A 27861-nucleotide genomic window follows, 5' to 3' on the forward strand; every position below is an offset into this window, starting at 1 on the left:
GCATTGACCATGTAGGGGAGGTGGGTTTCATTTAAAAGGATTACAGAGGGATTGTGTGATGTAATTAATATTTCAAGATCGATGAAATTATTGTAATATCCATTTATGTTCCACTGTAATAATGGTAACATTTGTTAGATAATATGTGTGTTTGTATGTGAATTAAAGGGTTAGTATAAGGAAATTTATATTTATGACTTATCTATGTTGGATGACTTGTGTGACTGTAATGTTGTTTTATATGTATTTGGTGTTATAAGGACGTTAAGATCGGGGAATTTTGCGTGTAATTGGCTGAACGGTGACATCTCGGTATCACTGATAATTGGACTGGGGTATGTAGGGGTGGGTGGGCTGGAATTTTTTTCTGCATTTCTACTTGTAGTCGCTATTTCTGGTGTGCTGGCGTTAGTTGCTGTTTGTTGTCTTGCTGGGGATGCTGTTGTACTGTTTTTCTGCTGAGGTTTGGATATGGTTGAAGTTGTTTGTGTGATTGATTTAGTATAACTTGTTTTCTTGGATGCCCCGTTATTTGCTTGTGGGTTGTTGTTTGTAGTTTCTACATGGGGCTTGTTTGCTGGAGTTGTTTGCAAGTCGTGTGCTGTGTTAACAGTTGTTGGTTCAGTCATTATATTACTGGTGTTTTTTACAATTTGTGCGAAGGACGGCGCCTTTGTTTTTTTTTGAGGGGGTTGAATTTGATGTGTGCTGAGGTCGCAGTTGAAGATTTTCCATGCATCTCTAATTGTGCATCGGCGCTCTATTTTTATTTTATTTACTGACTTGTGTTTAAGGAAAGTGGGTCAGCCTGGGTCATTGGATGGATGGGTTTCAGTTTGGCAGTTTATGCAGAATGTTCTTGGGCATGGATTATGTGGCGGAGAGGTTGCACACTGGCTACATAGCTCAATATTTCGACATCTATTTTTGGTATGACCGAGTCTTTGGCAGGTTTTGCACCGCATCGGATTTGGGATAAATTCTTGCACACGAACCCTTTTCCATCCTAATTTAAGGATTTCTGGTCTACGGATTAGGTCGAATATCACAATTGCAGCTCCAGTAGAGATTAGTGCGTCACCAACTTTTTGCATGATTTTTTTAACTTCGATCACTTTTTGGTTTCCTAGCCCTTCTACTAATTCTTCTTCGGAGAGATTGATTAGATTTCTGGAGAATATTCTGCCTTGATGGGTGTTAAGACCTTTGTGAGAGGTAATTTTTACAGGTATAATGCCTATGTGGGTTGCTTTAATATACTTTTCGGCCGATTTCGCATTTTCGACTTTTAGGACGAGGTCACCAGATCTTAATTCCGTTACAACGGTGTTATCGCCGCAAATGTGTTTTAAACCCCTTTCGATTTCGGATTTTGTCATCTACAATTGGACCGATAGCACTTGCCACTAAGAACCGAGGGATATGGTCGTCATTTTGTTTTGGGGCAGGAAGTGGTACAAAGTCACTGAATTTTGGTCGTTTGTTGGGACGTTGCAAATCGGGATCGAGTAACCGAAACCTATTGCTTTCGGGGGGGAATGATAACTACGGCACTGAGTTTTTTATTTTTAACTACGGCACTGAGTTTTTTTTTATGTTTACACTAATAAACTAACAACTACAACTTTAAGGAGTTGCGGTAACTGAATCAGTTAGACTATCGTAGTCGATCGCAAAGAGGAAAAGAACGCGAGAAACGGTCACGGGACGTGTTTACACGGTGGTTGTCCACTTTGAACTGACGAAAACATTAATTTTTAACTCTATATCTATTTCCATTGGACTCTGTGAAAATATCACCTCTACACCAGAAACAGTTAGGCTGCATAAGTCACTGTCCAGGTGCAAGTGTTTTAATTTTTTTTATAAAACATTATCCGTTCACACTTTAGTATTTTTTAAGGATTTACATGTTTATTGATAGTCATTGAATATAAGGTTACAATAACTTCCAATGGGACAAACTGGAAAAAATAATTACGATTTCTGTTACTGTTTTTTCACATTACTTTTATATGATATATCTCTATTGAGAGATACAATTTTAAAATACATATGTAGGTAATCTAAAAAACGTCTAATTTTATGTAATTCGCTTATTCCAAATGTATTTGGGTGAATGCACTTTGAGTTTTTGTAATACATAGTATAATAGCATTTTCAGATTCAAGATCTGGAGTGATTAGATTACATTTAATCTATTCACTAATCTAAACTCTTTTCACTGTCATTGGAGATTTATAGAAAGAGTGGTTTTGATACTAAAAATTCACATCGTTTAATATTAAAAAAAACTTTGTAATGTCATATTTTGTTATTAAAGCCGACTTTTTTCAAATATTTTCCATTTTATGGAACTAATGCATTTTTTAATTATGAGGGACAATTGCGAAGTGAACCCATATGCATTCCTTTTGATTGATTTCTTTGATTACAATTTTTTTGTTTGATTGCATTGTTTTTCTCTGTGCAATATCTAAATCAGCTGTAATAATGTTATAGACTTCTAAGTGCTGACAAACAGAAGGCGCTAAATCAGAGTCGCACAGGAAGATTAGTTTCAAATCTTTTCAGTAACGAGGTTAATTATGATATAAACTTCTCAACCAAGAATTATTGGGTATTGAAAGGTCAATTCAGTTCTTCTAATATACTTTAAAAATATTTAAATAGTTTCTCCATATAATAAATAACCACTCTATAGTAGTTTTTATTCGTACTAAATGTTGGGTGTTTTAATTTAAAATGTCCAAATATTTTTATTTTGTTCGATCATGCCATAATGGAAAATGTTATAAAAAACGCTTATTTTGAGGCGCTCTCACGCTGGAATAAGTTGGGTATCCCATTATCCCTGGCAGAGTGGTTGCGGCAATACTGACATTGTCCACAAATTTGAGAGCGGAAGTTTACTTCATAGCCAAGAATGATAGAATACAAGATTACGACACTAGTTTACCGTTAGTTTTTTTCGGTTTAGCTCTTGACAATTCTTACAAAAACAAATACATTGTGCAACAATTCCGTGACGTCACACTTGTGCGTTGAGAAGAACAAGCATAGAAATGCATACAAATTGTACACAGAAAAGTAAACACTTTTGGAAATTCCCAAAATAATATTAATTTATTCGTCTTTGCAGGAAAAATTTCAGTGGAATGTTTAGAATATTGTTGCGAGAAAAGATATATGTAAGTAGTTTTAGGCACATCCACAATAAATAGAGTAGGATGTGTGGAAATTGTTCAAATGAAGAAAGAAATGAAAGTGTACTGTTGTATTTATTTAAATTTCTAAGCATAAATATATTAATTTTTTAAAATGAAATATGCAGTGGCTTGTTGTAATAATTAAAGGGTGATTTTTTAAGAGCTTGATAACTTTTTAAAAAAAAAAACGCATAAAATTTGCAAAATCTCATCGGTTCTTTATTTGAAACGTTAGATTGGTTCATGACATTTACTTTTTGAAGATAATTTCATTTAAATGTTGACCGCGGCTGCGTCTTAGGTGGTCCATTCGGAAAGTCCAATTTTGGGCAACTTTTTCGAGCATTTCGGCCGGAATAGCCCGAATTTCTTCGGAAATGTTGTCTTCCAAAGCTGGAATAGTTGCTGGCTTATTTCTGTAGACTTTAGACTTGACGTAGCCCCACAAAAAATAGTCTAAAGGCGTTAAATCGCATGATCTTGGTGGCCAACTTACGGATCCATTTCTTGAGATGAATTGTTGTCCGAAGTTTTCCCTCAAAATGGCCATAGAATCGCGAGCTGTGTGGCATGTAGCGCCATCTTGTTGAAACCACATGTCAACCAAGTTCAGTTCTTCCATTTTTGGCAACAAAAAGTTTGTTAGCATCGAACGATAGCGATCGCCATTCACCGTAACGTTGCGTCCAACAGCATCTTTGAAAAAATACGGTCCAATGATTCCACCAGCGTACAAACCACACCAAACAGTGCATTTTTCGGGATGCATGGGCAGTTCTTGAACGGCTTCTGGTTGCTCTTCACCCCAAATGCGGCAATTTTGCTTATTTATGTAGCCATTCAACCAGAAATGAGCCTCATCGCTGAACAAAATTTGTCGATAAAAAATTTTCGAACCGAACACTGATTTTGGTAATAAAATTCAATGATTTGCAAGCGTTGCTCGTTAGTAAGTCTATTCATGATGAAATGTCAAAGCATACTGAGCATCTTTTTTTTTTCTCTTTGACACACATGTCTGAAATCCCACGTGATCTGTCAAATACTAATGCATGAAAATCCTAACCTCAAAAAAATCACCCGTTGGTTGCCTGAATCCAAATTGATGGTCTGGGATAACGGATAAGGAATCCAAAACTGGCAACAATCGACGAAGAAATATTTTTTCGAATATTTTAGAGAATATTGTCAGCAAACTTATTGATCTATAAGAGGGTATTTCGTTCTTGGGCTTGTTTGGCTTCGGAATCATTATAATTTCGGCACATTTCCATTGCGTAGGAAAGTGACTTAGCCTAAAATCACAATTAAAGATTAAAACTAAGAATAGCAGGCATTTTCTTGGTAATTGTTGGATTGTCCATGCATCAATATTATCTGAGCCAGGTGATTTAGAAGAACTGTGACACTTCTTATTGTACTTCAGTCAGTTTTACGTAATGTATTGGTTTATCCATTTGACATGGACTCTCAAGAAAAGTCTAAACATTTTGGCGCTGATGGTCAGTATTGAGAGCAAAAGGCTTGAAAGTATTCGCAAGGTGGTTGCCAAAATCGTCGGCTTTTCTTTTGTCAGATCTACACCAAGAGTTGTTTTCATCTTTTATCGGCACCTGTCGCTTCGGAGGTCGTTTCAGGTATTTCGTAGCTTTCCACAGATTGTATTCATCGTTTTTATTTGGATCAGCATTCTTAAGAAATTCTGCAATAGATTCTTCTTTCAGCTCTAACAACTTGGATTTTAATTCTTTAATTGTTTTGTTTAGCCTGGTTTTGTCAACCGGATTTCTGCTATTCTGCCAGATTCTTCGAAGTCGTCTTTTATTTTGTACCATCTGCGCTACTTCATCTGAATATGGCACATTATTGGTACAGTATGGTTTAGATGAATTAAGCGAAGCGGCTTGATGTATTTTTCGGGTGAAGTTTTCCACAGAGTCATCTAAGTCGAGTGGACATAAAAACGTTCGCGCGTACGGTCAACAGTAAAGTGTGCTCCTCAATCTCTTGTAATATACGTGAAATCCCGGCTGGGGAAACTCGTAAGCAGACTCTCCGGAGGACCTTATCATCGTTGGCACCACGCGGTATATCAATTTAATCGAAATTTCTACAAAAATAGGTAAAAACATAAGTGATTTATAACCTTTGGAAATTTTAAACAATAACAAAAATAATACCAAATTAAAAACACTCAATAAATTTTCGCGCAAAAATTCTCCTCCGACATCTAAAGTGGGTATCAGCTGTTTCTGTCGCACGGCAAAACAGCTGTCTACGCAGAGTTGTAAGTGGCCAGGGACACTACATTATCTGCACGTGAAGTCGGTAAAGCAGTTGATAAGGCAGTTCTTTGACTTAACGTAACCACAATTCAGTAAGATCGTAATGGACATACAAACTCCGCCTCCTGGCGGGGGTTCACAGTGTAACCAAATAGGTATGTTGCTCGAACGTATTAAAAAAATAGAAACGTTGAACAATGAACTGAAAAACGAAAATGCGGCACTTAAACTTCAAAATGAAGACTTAAAGAAATCGCTAACCAAATATGTAAATGAAACTTCTTCTTCTCCATCAAAGTCGAACTTTGCAGCCGAAACAGATGAAGAAGAGCTTGAACAAGAAACAAATTGGCTATTAAAAAAGAAAAAAAAGCACAGAAAGTAAGAAACGTAAAGCATATTCTTCACCGGATGTAACAATGAAGTCTCCGATTTCGGATGAAACAGCAGAAGGTGGTAAATAGCTACAAAAGTAAGTCATCGCCCTCCGTCAATTATAATAGGGGAAAAGTTTAACCAACCCTTGATGCATTCCTTGATAAACGCAGATGTAAAAAAAAATCTTATACACTCAAGCTTACTGGCCCAAGTTCCTGTAAAGTAAATCTTTCAGATAGTTCCGACTATAGAATACTTACAAGGAAATTAAACGAATCGAAAATTCCTTGGTACCTGTACGAAGACAAGCAATCGCGTGATATCCTCGTAATGGTAAAAGACCTTCATCACTCATGTGAGCCTGAAAGTATTATCACAGACCTTCAAAAGCAAGGGTTTAAAGTTACGAAAGTTTTAAACAAACTTCAATATAAAACAAAAAAATCCGTTAAATATGTTTATTGTATGCTTTGAATTTACAGAGAACATTAAGAAAATTTACGAAATCAAACATATTCTAAATTCTGTCGTTAAACTCGAGCCCATCAAGCCATCGAATATAGTGCCGCAGTGTAAATCCTGTCAGGCGTTCGGTCACACTAGAAACTATTGTTGTAAACCACCGAGGTGTGTAAAGTGCGCTGGAAATCATTCAACACTAAGCTGCACAAAACCTGCCGAACTACCGCCAAAATGCTGTAACTGTAGTCAAAATCACCCTGCGAATTATAGGGGATGTGAAGTGGCAAAGCAACTTCAAAAAATTAAAAACGCGACTGGGAAAAATAAAGAGCATAAATATGAACCAAAACGCTTAAGCATAACCACTTCCACTGCTCCTCAGAAAGATGACACTACTATAAATCATCAATCTGGGAAGCCCTCATTTGCCAGCATAACTAAAGGTGCTAATAAAGCTCAACAACATCTGTCTGAAAATCAAACAAATACGAATGCCATTGGTGATTTTACTGACAATTTTTCGTTAATTCTCAACAAGCTTAATAAGCTAGAAGAGCAAAATAGACTTACGCACGAACGTCTTACTAATATCAGAAACTAATTTTACAAATGAGACTTTTGTTAGATACAAAAACTACAAGATGTATTGTTCGAACCACCCAAATAACAAAGCGAGAGGGGGGAGTACCATAATTATCAGAGATAATATTCCCCACTACGAAGAAATTAATATAAGTGTCCCAGAATTCCAAACTACGACCATAACTGTTGAATCTAGTTTCGGAAAAATAAGCATTACCCCGATATATAGCCTACCTAGACACAATATAAAAATGGATTTGTACACAAAATTTGTACTAAAACACCATGGGAAATTCACCATAGGTGGTGACTTTAACGCAAAACATTCTCAATGGCGGTTCAAGAGTTACGACACCGAAGGGGAGAGAGCTATTTAAAGCTGCTATGGCTACTGGATGCGACTTCATGTCTACTGGCAAGCCGACTTACTGGCCTTCCGACGCAAAGAAATTACCTGACTTGATCGACTTTTACATCACTCGACAAATATCCAAGACATTCATTACTATCGAAAATGGATTGGACCTTAATTCGGAAAACTCGCCAGTATATCTAATCCTAAATAGCCATCTAAAAGAACTCGACATACCGCCTTATCTTTCTAATAGACATACTGATTGGGAGTATTTCAAAGTGATGCTCGACAAAAATATTGAATTTGATGTAAATATAACAACTCAAGATATGTTAGAAGAAGAAGTTCATACATTTACGAAAGCTATACAGGAATCGGCTTGGAAAAGTACTCCCCTTCCTAAACAAAAAAATTTGTATATTAAATATCCATCGGACATTTTAGATCTCATAAAGAAAAAGAGAAAACTACGCAAAAAATGGCAAAACACGCGATTTCCCCAATATAAAACAGAACTGAACAATTTAACCAAGGTTCTCAGTATTAAAATAAAGTTATTCACGAATCAAAGCATTTCTAATTATATTGAGAAATTAACGCCGAACAAACAATCCGATTATTCCCTTTGGAAAGCAGTAAAAAATGCTAGGAAACCAATATTGTCAAATGCACCCCTCAGAAAGCCAAATGGTTCCTGGGCCAAAAGCGACGAAGAAAAAGCGGAAGTTTTTTCAGAAAAACTCACTAAAACGTTTAGTCCTATTCTGCTCCATGGAACATTACCTCAGATGGAAGGCTCGCAATGCGTAGGAGAAATCCAACCAGCAACAATTAAAGAAGTGGAAAATATAATTAAAAGTAGACTTAAATCAAGAAAAGCTCCCGGCTTCGACTTGGTGACAGCTGAGGTACTGAAAAATCTAACGCGGAAAGCATTAGAAAAACTGACATCGATAGTAAACGCTTGCTTAAATCTCAGATACGTTCCGTTGTCATGGAAGGTATCTGAAATCATTATGGTACAAAAACCCGGGAAAAGCGCACAGGAAGCATCATCATATCGTCCAATCTCACTGTTGCCTATTTTGTCGAAACTACTTGAAGTTGTAATTATAAAAAGACTTCAGAACATAATTGAAGAAAAGGACCTTATACCAATTCATCAGTTTGGATTTAGATCGCAACATTCTACAATCGATCAAGTTCATCGAATAACAGATATAATTGAGGATGCGATGGAAAAAAAGCAAATTTGCACAGCTGTTTTTCTTGACGTATCCCAGGCGTTTGATAGAGTATGGCACCATGGCTTACTCCATAAATTAAGACTTCTCTTCCCACAGCATCTAACTGAGCTACTTGCCTCTTACCTGAGCGACCGCTACTTCAGAATCAAGCAGGGACAATCATATACTATGTTGCAGCCAATAAAAACAGGTGTACCCCAAGGAAGCGTCCTGGGACCACTCTTATACATTTTGTTTACTAGTGATATGCCTACGCCGCCAAACAGCACAATCGCCACATTTGCAGATGATACCTGCATAATTACTACCGGTAAAAATGTAATAGAATCGTCGAACAGAATGCAGTCTTCAATCAACCTAATTGTAGAATGGACACAAAAATGGTATATTACCCTCAACGAGTTGAAGTCTATACATATAAACTTCACTAACAAAACGGATACGTATGTCCCCTTATATATTGAGAATGAAGTAATTCCGTACTCCACCTCGGCGAAATATCTTGGTTTGACGCTGGATGCAAAGTTAAAGTGGAAGGAGCATATACAAAGAAAAGCTGCAGAACTTAAACTAAAATACAACAAAATAAATTGGTTAATCGGCAAGAAATCACCCCTAACAACCTCAAATAAAATTTTAGTCTACAATCAAACGTTGAAGCCCATTTGGACATACGGAATTCAGCTATGGGGATGCGCTGCGCCGTTATACATCGAAATGATGCAAAGATTCCAAAATAAAGTTCTTCGAAAAATTGTAAATGCCCCGTGGTACGTACGGAACTCAGATCTACATCGTGATCTTCACATAAAAACGGTTCGGGAAGTCATTCGCGAAACGGCATCGAAACATGCCACAAGGCTGCAAAACCACGTAAACGCTGAAGCCCGACAACTAGGTGAGGCCAGAAATAGCAGGCGCAGATTGAAAAGAACAACGTTCCATGATCTTCTAAGTAAATAGCAAATATTATAATATTTAGCTTTTAATACAAAGTTTAGTTTTGAAAAAGCTTCTTAATAGAGCTTTTGTTGTTTTACCTTATAAGTTATGAAAAATATTGCTTGTTAGTACACTTGTCACTAGTTGCAATTTGAATGAAATGTAAATCCATATCTTGTTACGTTTCAATAAAAAAAAAAAAAAAAAAAAAAAAAAAATCTAAGTCTCGTTTTATTGTTATTTCCATGTTTAGGTTTACGTGGGACTCCAGCCATGTTTGGAAAAATTATGTTCGACCTTTTAGTTAAAGAACGCTGCTTTCGGGATGTGACAACAACAGGCATAATCATATTGATAATGAGAGCGGAATGATCTGAGCTCATATCTTCATTACTCGAAATTTCTAGATGATGTGGGTTTATGCCGGTATAAATTGCGAAGTCAATTAGATCCTGAATTTTGTTGATATCGGTCGGTCAGTATGTGGGTCTGCTAGCAGATAAAATATTTAAGCTTTTTTGAGAAATGCACTTGTACAGTTCGCGGCCTTTGGGATTCGTAAGGTGTGAACCCCACCATGGATGTTTGGCATTGAAATCACCTCCGGCTAAAAATCTGGGACCCATTTTGTCGAAAAACGATTTAAAAGTTTCTTTGCTTCTTCTTAATTGGCGTAGACACCGCTTATGCGATTATAGCCGAGTCAACAACAGCGCGCCAGTCGTTTCTTCTTTTCGCTACGTGGCGCCAATTGGATATTCCAAGCGAGGCCAGGTCCTTCTCCACTTGGTCCTTCCAACGGAGTGGAGGTCTTCCTCTTCCTCTTCTTCCCGCGGCGGGTACTGCGTCGAATACTTTCAGAGCTGGAGTGTTTTCATCCATCCGGACAACATGACCTAGCCAGCGTAGCCGCTGTCTTTTAATTCGCTAGACTATGTCAATGTCGCCGTATATCTCGTACAGCTCATCGTTCCATCGAATGCGATATTCGCCGTGGCCAACGCGCAAAGGACCATAAATCTTTCGCAGAACTTTTCTCTCGAAAACTCGCAACGTCGACTCATCTGTTGTTGACATCGTCCAGGCCTCTGCACCATATAGCAGGACGGGAATTATGAGTGACTTATAGAGTTTGTTTTTTGTTTGTCGAGAGAGGACTTTGCTTCTCAATTGCCTACTTAGTCCGAAGTAGCACCTGTTGGCAAGAGTTATCCTGCGTTGGATTTCTAGGCTGACATTGTTGGTGGTGTTTACGCTGGTTCCAAGATAGACGAAATTATCTACAACTTCAAAGTTATGACTGTCAACAGTGACGTGAGTGCCAAGTCTGTGCGACGACTGTTTGTTTGATGACAGGAGATATTTCGTCTTGCCCTCGTTCACTGCCAGACCCATTTCTTTTGCTTCCTTGTCCAGTCTGGAGAAAGCAGAACTAACGGCGCGGGTGTTGAGGCCGATGATATCAATATCATCGGCATACGCCAGCAGTTGTACACTCTTATAGAAGATGGTACCTTCTCTGTTGAGTTCTGCAGCCCGAACTATTTTCTCCAGAAGCAGGTTGAAAAAGTCGCACGATAGGGAATCACCTTGTCTGAAACCTCGTTTGGTATCGAACGGCTCGGAGAGGTCCTTCCCGATCCTGATGGAGCTTTCGTGTTGCTCAACGTCAGTTTACACAGCCGTATTAGTTTTGCGGGGATACCAAATTCAAACATCGCGGCATAAAGGCAGCTCCTTTTCGTGCTGTCGAAAGCAGCTTTGAAATCGACAAATAGGTGGTGAGTGTCGATTCTCCTTTCACGGGTCTTTTCCAAGATTTGGCGCATGGTGAATACCTGGTCGGTTGTTGATTTACCAGGTCTGAAGCCACACTGATAAGGTCCAGTCAGTTTGTTGATGGTGGGCTTTAATCTTTCACACAATACGCTCGACAGAACCTTATATGCGATATTGGGGAGGCTTATCCCACGGTAGTTGGCGCAGATTGTGGTGTGTCCTTTTTTATTGATTTGGCATAGCACACTTAAATTCCAATCGTTGGGCATGCTTTCGTCCGACCATATTTTACAAAGAAGTTGATGCATGCTCCTTATCAGTTCTTCGCCGCCGTGGTTGAATAGCTCGGCCGGCAATCCATCGGCCCCTGTTTTCAGGCGGGCAATTGCTATTCGAACTTCTTCATGATCGGGCAATGGAACGTCTGCTCCATCGTCATCGATTGGGGAATATGGTTCACCTTCTTCCGGTGTTGTGCTATCACTGCCATTCAGCAGGTTGGAGAAGTGTTCCCTCCATAATTTAAGTATGCTCTGGGCATCGGTAACTAGATCACCTTGGGGGGTTCTACAGGAGTATGCTCCGGTCTTGAAACCTTCTGTAAGCCGCCGCATCTTTTCGTAGAATTTTCGAGCATTACCCCTGTCGGCCAGCTTATCGAGCTGTTCGTACTCACGCATTTCGGCCTCTTTCTTCTTCTGTCTGCAAATACGTCTCGCTTCCCTCTTTAACTCTCGGTATCTATCCCATCCCGAACGTGTTGTGGTCGATCTTAACATTGCGAGGTAGGCAGCCTGTTTTCTCTCCGCTGCGACACGGCACTCCTCGTCGTACCAGATGTTCTTTTGCACTTTCCGAAAACCAATGGTTTCGGTTGCAGCTGTACGTAAGGAGTTTGAAATGCCGTCCCACAGTTCCCTTATACCGAGTTGTTGACGAGTGCTCTCAGAGAGCAGGAGTGCAAGCCGAGTAGAGAATCGTTCGGCTGTCTGTTGTGATTGCAGCTTCTCGACGTCGAACCTTCCTTGTGTTTGTTGGCGTGCGTTTTTTGCTGCACAGAGGCGGGTGCGAATTTTGGCTGCAACAATATAGTGGTCCGAGTCGATGTTAGGACCTCGGAGCGCACGCACATCTAAAACACTGGAGACGTGTCTTCCGTCTATCACAACATGATCGATCTGGTTGGTAGTTTTTCGATCCGGAAACAGCCAGGTAGCTTGATGGATCTTCTTATGCTGGAATCTAGTACTACAGATAACCATATTTCGGGCCCCGGCGAAGTCGATCAGCCTCAACCCATTTGGGGATGTTTCCTCGTGGAGGCTGAATTTACCGACCGTAGTACCAAAGATACCTTCTTTGCCCACCCTGGCGTTGAAGTCGCCAAGCACGATTTTTACATCGTGACGGGGGCATCTCACATAAGTGCGCTCCAAGCACTCATAAAAGGCATCTTTGGTCACATCGTCCTTCTCTTCTGTCGGGGCGTCAGCGATATGTTGAAGAACCTCGTTTTGATGCGGATTGTGGCTAGACGTTCATTCACCGCAGTGAATGATAGTATTCGGCGACGGAGTTTCTCTCCTACCACGAATCCCACACCAAACCTGCGCTCCTTTATATGACCACTATAGTAAATGTCACAAGAATCTACTCGTCTTTGTCCTTGTCCCGTCCATCGCATTTCTTGGACGGCGGTGATATCAGCCTTTGTTTTCAAGAAGACATCAACCAGCTGGGCAGTGGCACCTTCCCAGTTAAGGGACCGGACATTCCAGGTGCATGCCCTCAATTCGTAGTCCTTATTTCGTTTGCCATGGTCGTCATCAAAAGGGGGTCTCTCATCCGAGGCTGGTTCTGACTATTCACTGGGGGTGTTTCTTTACGTGGAGGGTCCCAAACCCAGCGCTCAACCCTATGCAGGGGATGCTTCGCCTTCTCACGTTAGCTCGCTTTAAAACGGATGTTCTTAGGCTACCCAGAGGATACTTGGTCAAAGACCGGAAGTCGTGAGCTGCTTGAGTCACATGTAAAAGAATCGTTTCTGGCCACTCCCAAGTGAATGGCAATCAGAGAACTTTCCTCACTTGCGTGAACTTCTACACATGACTCCATCCTCCAAGTTTCTTTGCTTATATTAAATCGAGGTGGGAGATATAAAGAAGTTATAACAATCGCTCCAATGCCGGTCTGGATTTTCAAAGAAGCTGCTTGATTTAATGGTAAAGAAACTGGCTCTAAAACAATGTGTTTTAGTGATGATTTTATAAGAATTGCAGAACCACCGTGTGTTTTACCGTCGAGGTTGTTTGAAGTAATGAAATCGAATCCATTAATTTTAAAATACGACTTAGCGGTAAAGTGGGATTATGAAACCAGTAATATATGTATATATACTGTTAGTTTTTATAAAATATTCAACTTCCAGTCTATGGCTGCTTAGTCCATTGGCATTCCAAAAAGCTTAGTTAAGAGAGAAGACATCATATTTATTAGTGTTGTGGTTAGCTCAATTTGTTTGGCAATCAATTCTTCGAGTTTGTCATTTTTTTCATGGCGTACTGTGGTTGTAGTAGAACTAAGTTGTCCTATTGTTACATCAGCATAGCTAATGTTTTTATGGTGAACTTGTTGTTCGGCATTTGTAAGTTTGACCAAGGAAGGCCTTGTCTTATTATTAATTGAGTCTTTTTTGACACTAATAGGCTAGACAGTGAACAACGTAGAATCGTGGGTCGCGTCAGCTGGCACGACCTATCTTATGGGCGCGCAATGTAACTGAACAGTGAAAAACGCTACTCCCTTCTCTCTGACGTGACGATGACGTGAGAATCCGCGACATTTGGATTTTTGCCGTCGCAAACGTCGCAGCTGATTGCTCTCTTACAACGCAGGGTTGCCAATATCGATATACTGCAGTAATTATCAACTTTTATAATTCAATCTGTTCAATATGTTTGAAATTTTCTTAAAATAACTCAAAATCACAGTCGAATGCTATTATTTATAAATATATAAACTATTTTTAATAGTTTGTTTTCAGTTTTGATATTTTATGTAGTAAAAAATTGTAATTGAAAACAAAGATGTGCTCAAAACTATACATCGTCACCTGAAATGCAAAATAACGTATCATCAAAAAATCCGAAATTGAGTGTCTTTTTGATTACACTTCACTACTTCAAATTACACACATAATATTACAAATGTTCAACATTTTCAGGTTCTGCGGTCAGATATAAACCAGTTTTAACCAATATTAAAATTTTATTTCACTCATGTTCCATTTTATTTTCGTGTTCATTCATGCCATTTTAAATTTCCGAAAATGTTTTTACGTTATTTTGCATTTCAGGTGACGATATGCGTATTGGGCAATGGCAACATTGTTCAAATGAAAACAAAGCAAAGATAGCTGATTTCTGCGTTTTTACCACGTTTTTGACTGTGCACACATTTTTGGAAGGGAGTAGCCCTTTTCAGTGGCTAGCCTTTAACTCCTGATAAATTCTACAACCTTTGTAATTGGCGGTATGATTTTGAATGCAATGGAAGCATTTCGGTGGAGTCTCTATCTCTTTCGAACAAAGAGATGAGGGATGGTCTAGTGCACACTTTACACATCTATAAGGCTTTTTGAAATATTGCTTGGTAGGGCCCAACTCTTGACAGCGGTAGCATTGTACCAAATCGTTAAATTTTCTAGGTGGCTCAATCTTTACTACGGCATTGTAACGGGTGATTTAGGTTAGGATTTTCATGCATTAGTATTTGACAGATCACGGAGAATTTCAGACATGGTGTCAAAGAGAAATTTTGCTTTTTTCATCATGAATAGACTTACTAACGAGCAACGCTTGCAAATCATTGAATTTTATTACCAAAATCAGTGTTCGGTTCGAAATGTGTTTCGCGCGCGTGTTTTGTTCAGCGATGAGGCTCATTTCTGGTTGAATGGCTACGTAAATAAGCAAAATTGCCGCATTTGGGGTGAAGAGCAACCAGAAGCCGTTCAAGAACTGCCCATGCATCCCGAAAAATGCACTGTTTGGTGTGGTTTGTACGCTGGTGGAATCATTGGACCGTATTTTTTCAAAGATGCTGTTGGACGCAACGTTACGGTGAATGGCGATCGCTATCGTTCGATGCTAACAAACTTTTTGTTGCCAAAAATGGAAGAACTGAACTTGGTTGACATGTGGTTTCAACAAGATGGCGCTACATGCCACACAGCTCGCGATTCTATGGCCATTTTGAGGGAAAACTTCGGACAACAATTCATCTCAAGAAATGGACCCGTAAGTTGGCCACCAAGATCATGCGATTTAACGCCTTTAGACTATTTTTTGTGGGGCTACGTCAAGTCTAAAGTCTACAGAAATAAGCCAGCAACTATTCCAGCTTTGGAAGACAACATTTCCGAAGAAATTCGGGCTATTCCGGCCGAAATGCTCGAAAAAGTTGCCCAAAATTGGACTTTCCGAATGGACCACCTAAGACGCAGCCGCGGTCAACATTTAAATGAAATTATCTTCAAAAAGTAAATGTCATGAACCAATCTAACGTTTCAAATAAAGAACCGATGAGATTTTATGCGTTTTTTTTTTAAAAAAGTTATCAAGCTCTTAAAAAATCACCCTATATAAGCGATTTACGACAAATACTTGTTTATTGTTTACTGAATGTTCAAGATCAACAAAGAATATTGACATCGGCAATTTTGAAATTTTGCTTTTTGCATTCACAATATTTGGAACAGTATGGCCGTTTTTTGCTAAGTCATGCTTGATATCATCGATAGGAGTTGAAAAGTGAATATTTTTTATAACTATTCGATATGGCTTATATTCTTTCAATTGATATGTATGAAAAGTAATATTATTGGTATCTAAATAGCTAACACGTTTTCTGTAGCAATCACTGTTTGAAGTCATAACTCTCGCTTGTTCGTCCCTGCCTGACTTGTAGGTGAAATTTTCTGTACCAATAAGAGTTGAAAAGCTTTTCAACATTTTATTTATATCACTCACTTGAGGTACAAAAATTCGTGATGGTTTGTGAGAAACTACAGAAGTTAACATTGAGTCCTCTTTTTCCTTAGAATTGTGCTTATTACTTTGCACGTCCAAATCTAGCACAGAAAACCGGTTTGAGTTGTTTGACCCTTCACTCATCCTTTGCTCATACGCTTTCTTGCTTTAGGTATGTAAGTTAATAAAATACTTTTTATTTTAGTTTTTTAAAAAGGGATTTTATTTTATTATATATTTTTTTTTCCGTTTAGTCACTATTACTCGTTGGGAAGACTATGTCTTCTTAGTCAAACCTTTTTGTCAATCGCACTTATTAACTACCACTTAACTACTGAATTGAAACTTATGTTAAAAATTAGTTATTGGAATTAAAAGTGTGTGAGCAGCGATCATCACAGGCAGTGCAACGTGACCGTGCATTCAATGCAGACGCTACGTCAGCACTTTTGGGTCGCGCGAGTTATGTGTACACTATCATCCCAACTAGACAACACACAACAAAATATTGTAAATTGGACAAAATAAAAGATTAAAGAAAAACAAGTGAACATTACAAAAAATAAGATAACAAGTTCTTTACATAATGAAAATGCATACAAACATGTTTTGGTCCTTATGTTTGACTGTAATGATAACCCAGACATTATCGGGTAAACCACACAATCATGTTTGTTTGCATTCAATAGAAATTAAGATTACATTTAACAAATATTGTATTTCATAAGAAAATAAAAAAACAAAGAAATAGATTAAGAAAATTGTAATCACTTTAGTTGTTATATATGCAGAACATAATTTGAAAAAGGATGAGAATGAAGTATAATGTCACAGTAACATCGTCGGCATACTTATTCCTCCTCTCGAACAACTAAAACTCGCGTGCAACGATCGGAAATGGGCTAAGCAAAATTTGGGACGTAAACAGGAAATGATAGTCAGCGAAAGTATAGCAAAAATATGCTTATACGTTTCGTAATAATTATTAAGAAATGTAAATATGTTTGGTGAGAAACGTAAATATGTTTAGTGCTAACTCCTCCCTTCTTAAATTGATTGTCCTCAATCATTTTAGAAAAAGGGGATATTATTCAATCTTGGTGGTTTGCTAGGAGCTTCTAATTGCAGAGGTTAGGCATCTATGTTACTAAAAATTCTATTGTTAGATTTAATAGTGCTATTATGAAATTTAATAAGGAACGTGCCAGAAAGATGTTGCATCGTTTCATCGATATAAATAGATGCGTTGTAATTATTTAGTAAGATAACGCCAGATTCGATTAATGGGATGTGATGATTATTGCTCGTTACACATGTAGAATTTTTACTACTTATAAGATTATGAAAACATTTTGTATCTGAAATATTCTTTATTTGATATTCTTTACAAATTCTGATATTATTAAAATTTTCAAAATCATTTAATATACCATAGATAGTTTTTCCGTTTTTTAAAATCCGTTTAAATTCTTAATTAATTATAGAGTTTTCCTTTTTTACCGGTCTTAAAATTATGTTTTCATAGGTTTCCTTTTTTGTTAACGGAACCTTAATCAAATAGAATATTTTTTTATTAGTACTGTATAGGACAGATACTTTAGCAAATGGGAGTGCATCTTCGGGACTCACGAACATAATATTTTCTTCTCTAATTTTACTTAAAGCAATTTTAATTTCTTTTAGGTCTAATATTGATGGGTTTACAATTCCAAGCTTTGCCCATTCGATTCCATTTTGAATATTTATCAATTCTTCTTTGATTAATCTTACTCTGTTTTGTAAATTTATAACTATTTCCTTTTCTAATAATACATCTTTTCTTATGGCATTTGAAATTTTATTTACCATATTTGTCAGGTTGTTTAATCTTTTATTAAAAGATTCGTTTACATAAACTTGTTTATTATTATTTTTATTTAGATCATTTATATTATTAGCTATTATTTCAAAGTCGTCGTGATCTGGTGATCCTGCGACGTACTTCCAAATAGTACCTATGGCGTTTATTGCCCTTTTATTTTTTATAGTGGGTGTTATATTTTCTAAAATATTTTCGATAAGTCTTAATTCATGGGTCAGGATAGGATACAGGTTGTGGTGATTTGGGATGTTTTGTTGGATAAATGTATGGGTGTTGGATATGGTTATTTCGTAGTGTGCCAGGTCTATTGGATGTAAAATAGTAAAAGTTCCTTGCTGAATTTTTGCTGTACCTCTACTGATCGTGATAACGTATGAAGACGTATTATTCAAGATTTGGAAGAATCTGAAAAAATATTTTATTGTCTTTTAATATTGTTTTTGTGAACAGTCTTGCCTGCCATCATGAGGACGGTTGTATTCCTATCTTCTTTAACTATTTCTTTTTTAAACCTTGGTGTAAGTTTCGATCCTAATCCTGTTAATTCTGACGAAAATCTCTTCTCCTGGTGAATAACTTTTGATTTAATGCCTAATTTGGTTATGGTAGTTTAAGTCCTGTTTTTGTTTTTCTGTCAAACGATTAATGATGTCTTGTTTATCCAAGATAGCTTTTTTTAGATCATTATTTGAATTTCTGTGGAAAAATATGTCTATAGGCTTTCTACCGGTGGTGGAGTGAATTGATCGGTTATACACGTGTATTGTTCTTGTAAGTAAATTATGAAAAGTTGTATGAAGTTTATCTGGTTTTATGCATCTCATATTCTCTGAAAGGGTGGTTGAATGGCTACGTAAATAAGCAAAATTGCCGCATTGGGTGAAGAGCAACCAGAAGCCGTTCAAGAACTGCCCATGCATCCCGAAAAATGCACTGTTTGGTGTGGTTTGTACGCTGGTGGAATCATTGGACCGTATTTTTTCAAAGATGCTGTTGGACGCAACGTTACGGTGAATGGCGATCGCTATCGTTCGATGCTAACAAACTTTTTGTTGCCAAAAATGGAAGAACTGAACTTGGTTGACATGTGGTTTCAACAAGATGGCGCTACATGCCACACAGCTCGCGATTCTATGGCCATTTTGAGGGAAAACTTCGGACAACAATTCATCTCAAGAAATGGACCCGTAAGTTGGCCACCAAGATCATGCGTTTTAACGCCTTTAGACTATTTTTTGTGGGGCTACGTCAAGTCTAAAGTCTACAGAAATAAGCCAGCAACTATTCCAGCTTTGGAAGACAACATTTCCGAAGAAATTCGGGCTATTCCGGCCGAAATGCTCGAAAAAGTTGCCCAAAATTGGACTTTCCGAATGGACCACCTAAGACGCAGCCGCGGTCAACATTTAAATGAAATTATCTTCAAAAAGTAAATGTCATGAACCAATCTAACGTTTCAAATAAAGAACCAAATCGTTAAATTTTCTAGGTGGCTCAATCTTTACTACGGCATTGTATACGCGATTTACGACAAATACTTGTTTATTGTTTACTGAATGTTCAAGATCAACAAAGAATATTGACATCGGCAATTTTGAAATTTTGCTTTTTGCATTCACAATATTTGGAACAGTATGGCCGTTTTTTGCTAAGTCATGCTTGATATCATCGATAGGAGTTGAAAAGTGAATATTTTTTATAACTATTCGATATGGCTTATATTCTTTCAATTGATATGTATGAAAAGTAATATTATTGGTATCTAAATAGCTAACACGTTTTCTGTAGCAATCACTGTTTGAAGTCATAACTCTCGCTTGTTCGTCCCTGCCTGACTTGTAGGTGAAATTTTCTGTACCAATAAGAGTTGAAAAGCTTTTCAACATTTTATTTATATCACTCACTTGAGGTACAAAAATTCGTGATGGTTTGTGAGAAACTACAGAAGTTAACATTGAGTCCTCTTTTTCCTTAGAATTGTGCTTATTACTTTGCACGTCCAAATCTAGCACAGAAAACCGGTTTGAGTTGTTTGACCCTTCACTCATCCTTTGCTCATACGCTTTCTTGCTTTAGGTATGTAAGTTAATAAAATACTTTTTATTTTAGTTTTTTAAAAAGGGATTTTATTTTATTATATAATTTTTTTTCCGTTTAGTCACTATTACTCGTTGGGAAGACTATGTCTTCTTAGTCAAACCTTTTTGTCAATCGCACTTATTAACTACCACTTAACTACTGAATTGAAACTTATGTTAAAAATTAGTTATTGGAATTAAAAGTGTGTGAGCAGCGATCATCACAGGCAGTGCAACGTGACCGTGCATTCAATGCAGACGCTACGTCAGCACTTTTGGGTCGCGCGAGTTATGTGTACAGTATCTTCCCAACCAGACACCACACAACAAAATATTGTAAATTGAACAAAATAAAAGATTAAAGAAAAACAATTAAACATTACAAAAAATAAGATAACAAGTAGAGATAAAGAACATAATGCAAATGCATACAAACATGTTTTGGTCCTTTTGTTTGACTGTAATGATAACCCAGACATTATCGGGTAAACCACACAATCATGTTTGTTTGCATTCACTAGAAAATAAGATTACATTTAACAAATATTGTATTTCATAAGAAAATAAAAAAACAAAGAAATAGATTAAGAAAATTGTAATCACTTTAGTAGTTATATAAGCAGAACATAATTTGAAAAACGAGGAGAATAAAATATAATGTCACAGAAGTAACATCGTCGGCATTTTTATTCCTCCGCTCGAACAACTAAAACTCGCGTGCAACGATCGGAAATTGGCTAAACAAAATTTGGGACGTAAACAGGAAATGATAGTTAGCGAAAATATAGCAAAAATATGCTTATACGTTTCGTAATAATTATTAAGAAATGTAAATATGTTTGGTGAGAAACGTAAATATGTTTAGTGTTAACTCCTCTCTTCTTAATTTGATTGTCCTCAATCATTTTAGAAAAAGGGGATATTATCCAATCTTGGTGGTTTGCTAGGAGCTTCTAATTGTAGAGGTGAGGCATCTATGTTACTAAAAATTCTATTCTTAGATTTAATAGTGCTATTATGAAATTTAATAAGGAACGTGCCAGAAAGATTTCGCATCGTTTCATCGATATAAATAGATGCGTTGTAATTATTTAGTAAGATAACGCCAGATTCGATTAATGGGATGTGATGATTATTGCTCGTTACACATGTAGAATTTTTACTACTTATAAGATTATGAAAACATTTTGTATCTGAAATATTCTTTATTTGATCTTCTTTACAAATTCTGATATTATTAAAATTTTCACAATCATTTAATATACCATAGATAGTTTTCCGTTTTTTAAAATCCGTTTAAATTCTTAATTAATTATAGAGTTTTCCTTTTTTACCGGTCTTAAAATTATGTTTTCATAGGTTTCCTTTTTTGTTAACGGAACCTTAATCAAATAGAATATTTTTTTATTAGTACTGTATAGGACAGATACTTTAGCAAATGGGAGTGCATCTTCGGGACTCACGAACATAATATTTTCTTCTCTAATTTTACTTAAAGCAATTTCAATTTCTTTTAGGTCTAATATTGATGGGTTTACAATTGCAAGCTTTGCCCATTCGATTCCATTTTGAATATTTATCAATTCTTCTTTGATTAATCTTACTCTGTTTTGTAAATTTATAACTATTTCCTTTTCTAATAATACATCTTTTCTTATGGCATTTGAAATTTTATTTACCATATTTGTCAGGTTGTTTAATCTTTTATTAAAAGATTCGTTTACATAAACTTGTTTATTATTATTTTTATTTAGATCATTTATATTATTAGCTATTATTTCAAAGTCGTCGTGATCTGGTGATCCTGCGACGTACTTCCAAATAGTACCTATGGCGTTTATTGCCCTTTTATTTTTTATAGTGGGTGTTATATTTTCTAAAATATTTTCGATAAGTCTTAATTCATGGGTCAGGATAGGATACAGGTTGTGGTGATTTGGGATGTTTTGTTGGATAAATGTATGGGTGTTGGATATGGTTATTTCGTAGTGTGCCAGGTCTATTGGATGTAAAATAGTAAAAGTTCCTTGCTGAATTTTTGCTGTACCTCTACTGATCGTGATAACGTATGAAGACGTATTATTCAAGATTTGGAAGAATCTGAAAAAATATTTTATTGTCTTTTAATATTGTTTTTGTGAACAGTCTTGCCTGCCATCATGAGGACGGTTGTATTCCTATCTTCTTTAACTATTTCTTTTTTAAACCTTGGTGTAAGTTTCGATCCTAATCCTGTTAATTCTGACGAAAATCTCTTCTCCTGGTGAATAACTTTTGATTTAATGCCTAATTTGGTTATGGTAGTTTAAGTCCTGTTTTTGTTTTTCTGTCAAACGATTAATGATGTCTTGTTTATCCAAGATAGCTTTTTTTAGATCATTATTTGAATTTCTGTGGAAAAATATGTCTATAGGCTTTCTACCGGTGGTGGAGTGAATTGATCGGTTATACACGTGTATTGTTCTTGTAAGTAAATTATGAAAAGTTGTATGAAGTTTATCTGGTTTTATGCATCTCATAATCTCTGAAAGGGTGTTGACCATTAACAGAGCTGGAGTAAGGGGGTATAGTAAAGATTTGTATGCCAAATTGATCTTTGAGGAGGAAATTTATTGTTGCGGAATTTAGGGATTTTTCGTTATCTATGACCATAGATTTAGGTATACCGAATACCAAAATTATTTCTTTTATACGGATCGCGAAAAGTAACCATATTTACAGACCACCAACCTTTGACATACGCACTTAGCAACAAAAATACCAACAGCAAGATGAAAAGATGGAAAGCGATCCTAGAGGAATACAACTACGAGTTGAAGTATCAACCAGGAAAAACAAATGTTGTTGCGGATGCACTATCTAGGCCATCTCAAATATATTCCATGACGCCAACCCAACACAGTGACGAAAGTTCTTCGGATAACAAAATACCAGCAGTAGAATGCCCCATAAACGTTTTCAAAAACCAACTCCATATTATAATACGTAATAAAGACAGCTACAAATTTGAGATTCCATTTCCAACCTGCCATAGACACATAGTACAAAAACCCCACTACACCAATGACCTTCTAATTTCAACACTAAAAAAATATCTTAATCCTAGCGTGATCAATGGCTTATTTACCACTGAACCAATCATTGGAATAATTCAGGATTTATATCCCGACCATTTAAGAAACTATAAAATAAGATTCACACAGTCACAGGTTAAAGAAATAACTAACGCCGTAGAACAAGAAAAAATCTTAATCAATGAGCACAGAAGAGCCCACCGAAACTCTAAACAAAATATAGAGCAAATAAAACAGAATTACTACTTTCCTAAAATGAACGAAAAATCTAATAGAATCGTTAAAAATTGTCAAGTTTGCAGAGAGCAAAAGTACGATCGTCGTCCCAACAAACCACAATTTCAGCCCACACCAATACCACAAAGTTCTGGAGAAATTGTTCATATCGACATTTACTCCACCGAAGGAATCCTTGTACTCACCGCAATAGATAAATTTTCAAAGTATGCTTTAGCGAAAATTTTAAAATCAAAAGCAGTTGAAGATGTCAAAGAACCGTTAAATAGTTCCTCAATGAATTTAAAGCCCAAATTATAGCCAACGTCTCTTTTTCGTTCGTGGCATAATTTTCTTCACTTTTACTAAGAGTTCTTGAGAAATGTTACGCGCCTTTTATCTTGCGAGAGGACTGAGCCGATTGCGTAGTCGGAAGCGTCTGTCGTTAAATCAAAACCTTTTTCAAAATCTGGGTGAGATAGGGTGACATCGTCTGACACTAGTGAATTTTTTAATTTTTGGAATGTATCTAAAGCGTTCTGGTTTAGAGAAATTTTTACATTTTTGGATGCATTTTTCGAGATGCGTCCCTCTTCCCCTCTTAACCTTTAACTAATGACGTGGTAGTAAATTTTACACCTTGTGTTTTGATTTTCTCATAATCATAAAAAAGGCTTCTAAAATAAACGACACATTTTTCAAAAAAATACAAAGAGTTTAAAATTTTCTTTCCAAATACTGTAATAAGAATTAATTTAAATCAGTTTGATGAAATTTGTAAGTATTATAACAAAAAAATCTCTAATAAATTTTAACAATCAAAATGGTGTAAAATTTACTACTACCTCTAAATCTACGTTTTGAAATTTGACCTCTTAAGTTAAAGGTTAAAAGGGATGTCAGGGGTTTGGCGAGCTTCGCATAATCCTTAATGAAGCGTCGGTAATAACCTGACAGGCCAGAAAGCTTCTCAAATCTTTTAGGGTTTTTGGTGGTGCTAATGGGGCTATTGCTTCTACTTTTTGTTGATTAGCTCTTATTCCAGCGGTTCCTACGATAAATCCTAGGAATTCGATTTCAGTTCTAAAAAATTCACATTTATCAAGCTGTACTTTGAAGTTCGCAGCTTCTAATGTTTTAAATACTTTACTGAGATTTTTGAAGTGTTCTTCTTCGTTTTTTGAAAAGATAACTATGTTATCTATATATACGTAACATATTTTCCCTATAAGGTGTCTCAGGACATCGTCTAAAGTACGATGGAAAATTGAAGGGGAGTTTTTTAATCCAAATGGGAGTCTGACAAATTCAAATTTTCCATTGTTTACCGAAAAGGCGGTTTTTTCAACGTCACATTCCTTTAAAGGAATCTAGTGGAAACCACTCTTCAAGTCAACAACTGAAAAGTATTTGTTTTTTCCTAGATTCGCCAGAACTTCATTTATTTCCGGAATCGGGTATCTGTCGGCTACAGTAATAGCGTTTAGCTTTCTGTAAGCAATGACCATTCTGTACTTTTTCTCTCCAGATGCGTCCATCTTTTTTGGAACAATCCAAACTGGTGCATTATACGGAGATCTAGAAGGTCTTATAATTCCGTCGTTTAGGAGTTCTTTTATCTGTTTTTCAACTTCATTTTTTAGTGCCATGGGGTACGGATATGATTTCGAATAAATTGGTGAGTTTGACTTGGTGCGAATTTCGCCTCGAACTCGAGAAGTGAATGTAAGTTTGGGATGGTTTCTTATGACTTGTTCTAATTGAGATTTTTGGTTGTCGTCCATATGGTTGGTTCTAAATTCCATTTTATATACAGACTGGGATATATGTTGGTGAATTTTTTTCTTTGTTTTATGATTTATCATCATATATCTATCTTTTATGTGAATAACTGCATTAAGTTCTTCCAAGCTATCGTGACCTAAGATACCATGGAATGATTTTAGAGAAGGTAAAATGTAAAATTTTATGGGGTGGTTCGGTAAATTGAAAAGATTTGCAAACGTATGGTGGGTTATCTTTATATCACCTGAAACTGAATTGGCAAAGAAAGACTTTTCGTTTTGCTTGGGATTGGTAACAAGATTTGGTTGGATATAATTTTTATTAGATCCCGTGTCTATTAAGATTTTCAAAGTTTGTCCATTCTTCGCTTTACATTTGAAGTATGGAGGCGAAGAATGTGTTAACTTAAAAAATGGATATCTGTTAAATCTTGCGTAGGGATTTCATATTGTTGATTCAGCGTATCCTTCGATGTCTGCATTCTGCAGTTGCTTGTAGTAATTTTCTTCGTAATTCTCAGGTTAAAATTCTCCAGATTCCATTAAATTATGCAATGTTGTTCTTCGGTTTGTATGTGAAAATTTCGTTGATGTTTAAATGGTGGTGGAACATGATTCAGGGATGAAGGTCTTTTGCCTTGGGGTTGTGTCATTTGCCGGGGTCTATTTTGGTAGTTAATATTCCTCGTTTGTACCGACTTATCAACGTCCATCGGTTCAGGTCTTTGAGGTTTGGGTGCTGTTGGCCTTGGGGGTTGGAATTGGAATTGTGGGCGCATTTGGTAATGTGGTTGAAACATAGGTTGGGAGTTACGGTTAGGGAAAGGATGTTGACTTTAGAATGTATTTCGTTGCATATTATTTATAGGTTTGTTATAATTGGTTGAATGTTGGAATGTTAGTTCTGGGTAAAATGGTGTATTATTATTTCGTATATTACGCATTGGAGGGAGTGGTGGTTGTTGACAATTTTTATGGTTTTGGCGATTGTTCGCGTATTCTGACCTATAATGTTGATTTTCTAATTTCAAGCATTGGTGTAGTGCTTGTGGGAGGTCTGAAGGCTCACGAATACCAAGTAATCTTGGTAGATCTCTATTTAAACCTCGGACAAAGTATCAAGAGCTTTATCTCGATAAGTTTGAGTCAGAAGTTTCATGGACTCACTTCCAATTTCCATGCACTCAATTTTATTTAATATTAACGATAAATGTGCATAGACTTCCTGATAGAAATTCTGTGTGGTATTTCTTCCCTGAATAAGCGCAGTCATTTGGTACTCTAACTTTCCTAAGTCACGTTTGTCTGCGTAATGTAATGTTAGGCATTTTACTATACTATTCCAATTGAGTGGTGTGTTATACGATTCTAACGCTATATCTGCGTTTCCTACTATTTTGTTCCTTATGACGCTAAGGATGCCATAATATTTGGGTGTTCCTGCCACAGAGCTATAAATTTGAAGTACTCTGTCGACACTTTCCTTCCATGAAATAAATTCTGCGGGGTTTCCGGAAAAATCTCTTAAACTTCTTACAATATCGGGTATTGTATCTAACTCGTTTAGCTTTCCTCTGTACCTTTCTTCTATGGTCTGGTCGTTTCCATAGTTAATATCTGCGTTAGGGTTTATTATTGATTGTACTACATATACTTCTACACTGTTGTGCACAAATAGACCCTATTCTCTTCTCTAGGTCTTCTGCGAACATATGGTTTGGGGGGAATTGGGATTTGGAAGGTTAAGAAGGGGTGGTCTTACTAAAATGTTAGGGTTAGCCATACTGATTCGCAAAGTTAACTATAATTTAATCTTTTTTTTTATTATTATTATTTTTTATTTCTTATTTAATTAGTATAAAGGTATGGTATCTCTATTTACTATTGAAACGTTTTTTTTATTACTATAGCATCTAAAATATTAAAATAATTAATGACTTGCAATATTAGGTAGACCTGCTGCATTGTTTTATTACTTGCTGCTGTTTCTGATGCTATTGCTGTTATTGGTGATGAGTTTTGTTGTTGCTGTTTCTAATGTTGTTGTTTTCGATGATGAGTTTCGTTGTTGCTATTTCTGATGTTGTTGTTATCGATCGAATTTCGTCCTTTTTGCATATCTTGCTACTCGGGATTCGGTAGCGACACTTTATCGCGCGGTTGCCTGCGGACGGACACTACAGGCAAGGGATTCCACGAAAATTTTTTTTATTTAAATTCTCGCGATTTTAGCTTGGGCGCCAGTTAATAAAATACTTTTTATTTTAGTTTTTTAAAAAAGGATTTTATTTTATTATATAGGTATATTTTTTCCGTTTAGTCACTAATACTCGTTGGGAAGACTATGTCTTCTTAGTTAAATTTTTTTGTCAATCGCACTTATTAACTACCACTTAACTACTGAATTGAAACTTATGTTAAAAATTAGTTATTGGAATTAAAAGTGTGTGAGCAGCGATCATCACAGGCAGAGCAACGTGACCGTGCATTCAATGTAGACGCTACGTCAGCACTTTTGGGTCGCGCGTGCAACGATCGGAAATGGGCTAAACAAAATTTGGGACGTAAACAGGAAATGA

The 27861-nt window shown here is 36.6% G+C and overlaps 1 long non-coding RNA gene across 1 annotated transcript; it reads right to left on the reverse strand.

The window, feature by feature from the left end:
* Window positions 1–5170: 5170 nt before the first annotated feature.
* Window positions 5171–5745, reverse strand: LOC125778215 (uncharacterized). The gene is made up of 2 exons (XR_007422576.1): window positions 5390–5745; window positions 5171–5319 (listed from the first exon to the last, which is right to left on the reverse strand). It is a non-coding gene; the product is annotated as an uncharacterized LOC125778215 (long non-coding RNA).
* Between the last annotated feature and the right edge of the window lie 22116 nt (window positions 5746–27861).

This window comes from Bactrocera dorsalis, chromosome 4 (assembly GCF_023373825.1).
Source record: "Bactrocera dorsalis isolate Fly_Bdor chromosome 4, ASM2337382v1, whole genome shotgun sequence".
In the NCBI taxonomy this organism is placed as follows: Eukaryota; Metazoa; Arthropoda; class Insecta; order Diptera; family Tephritidae; genus Bactrocera; species Bactrocera dorsalis.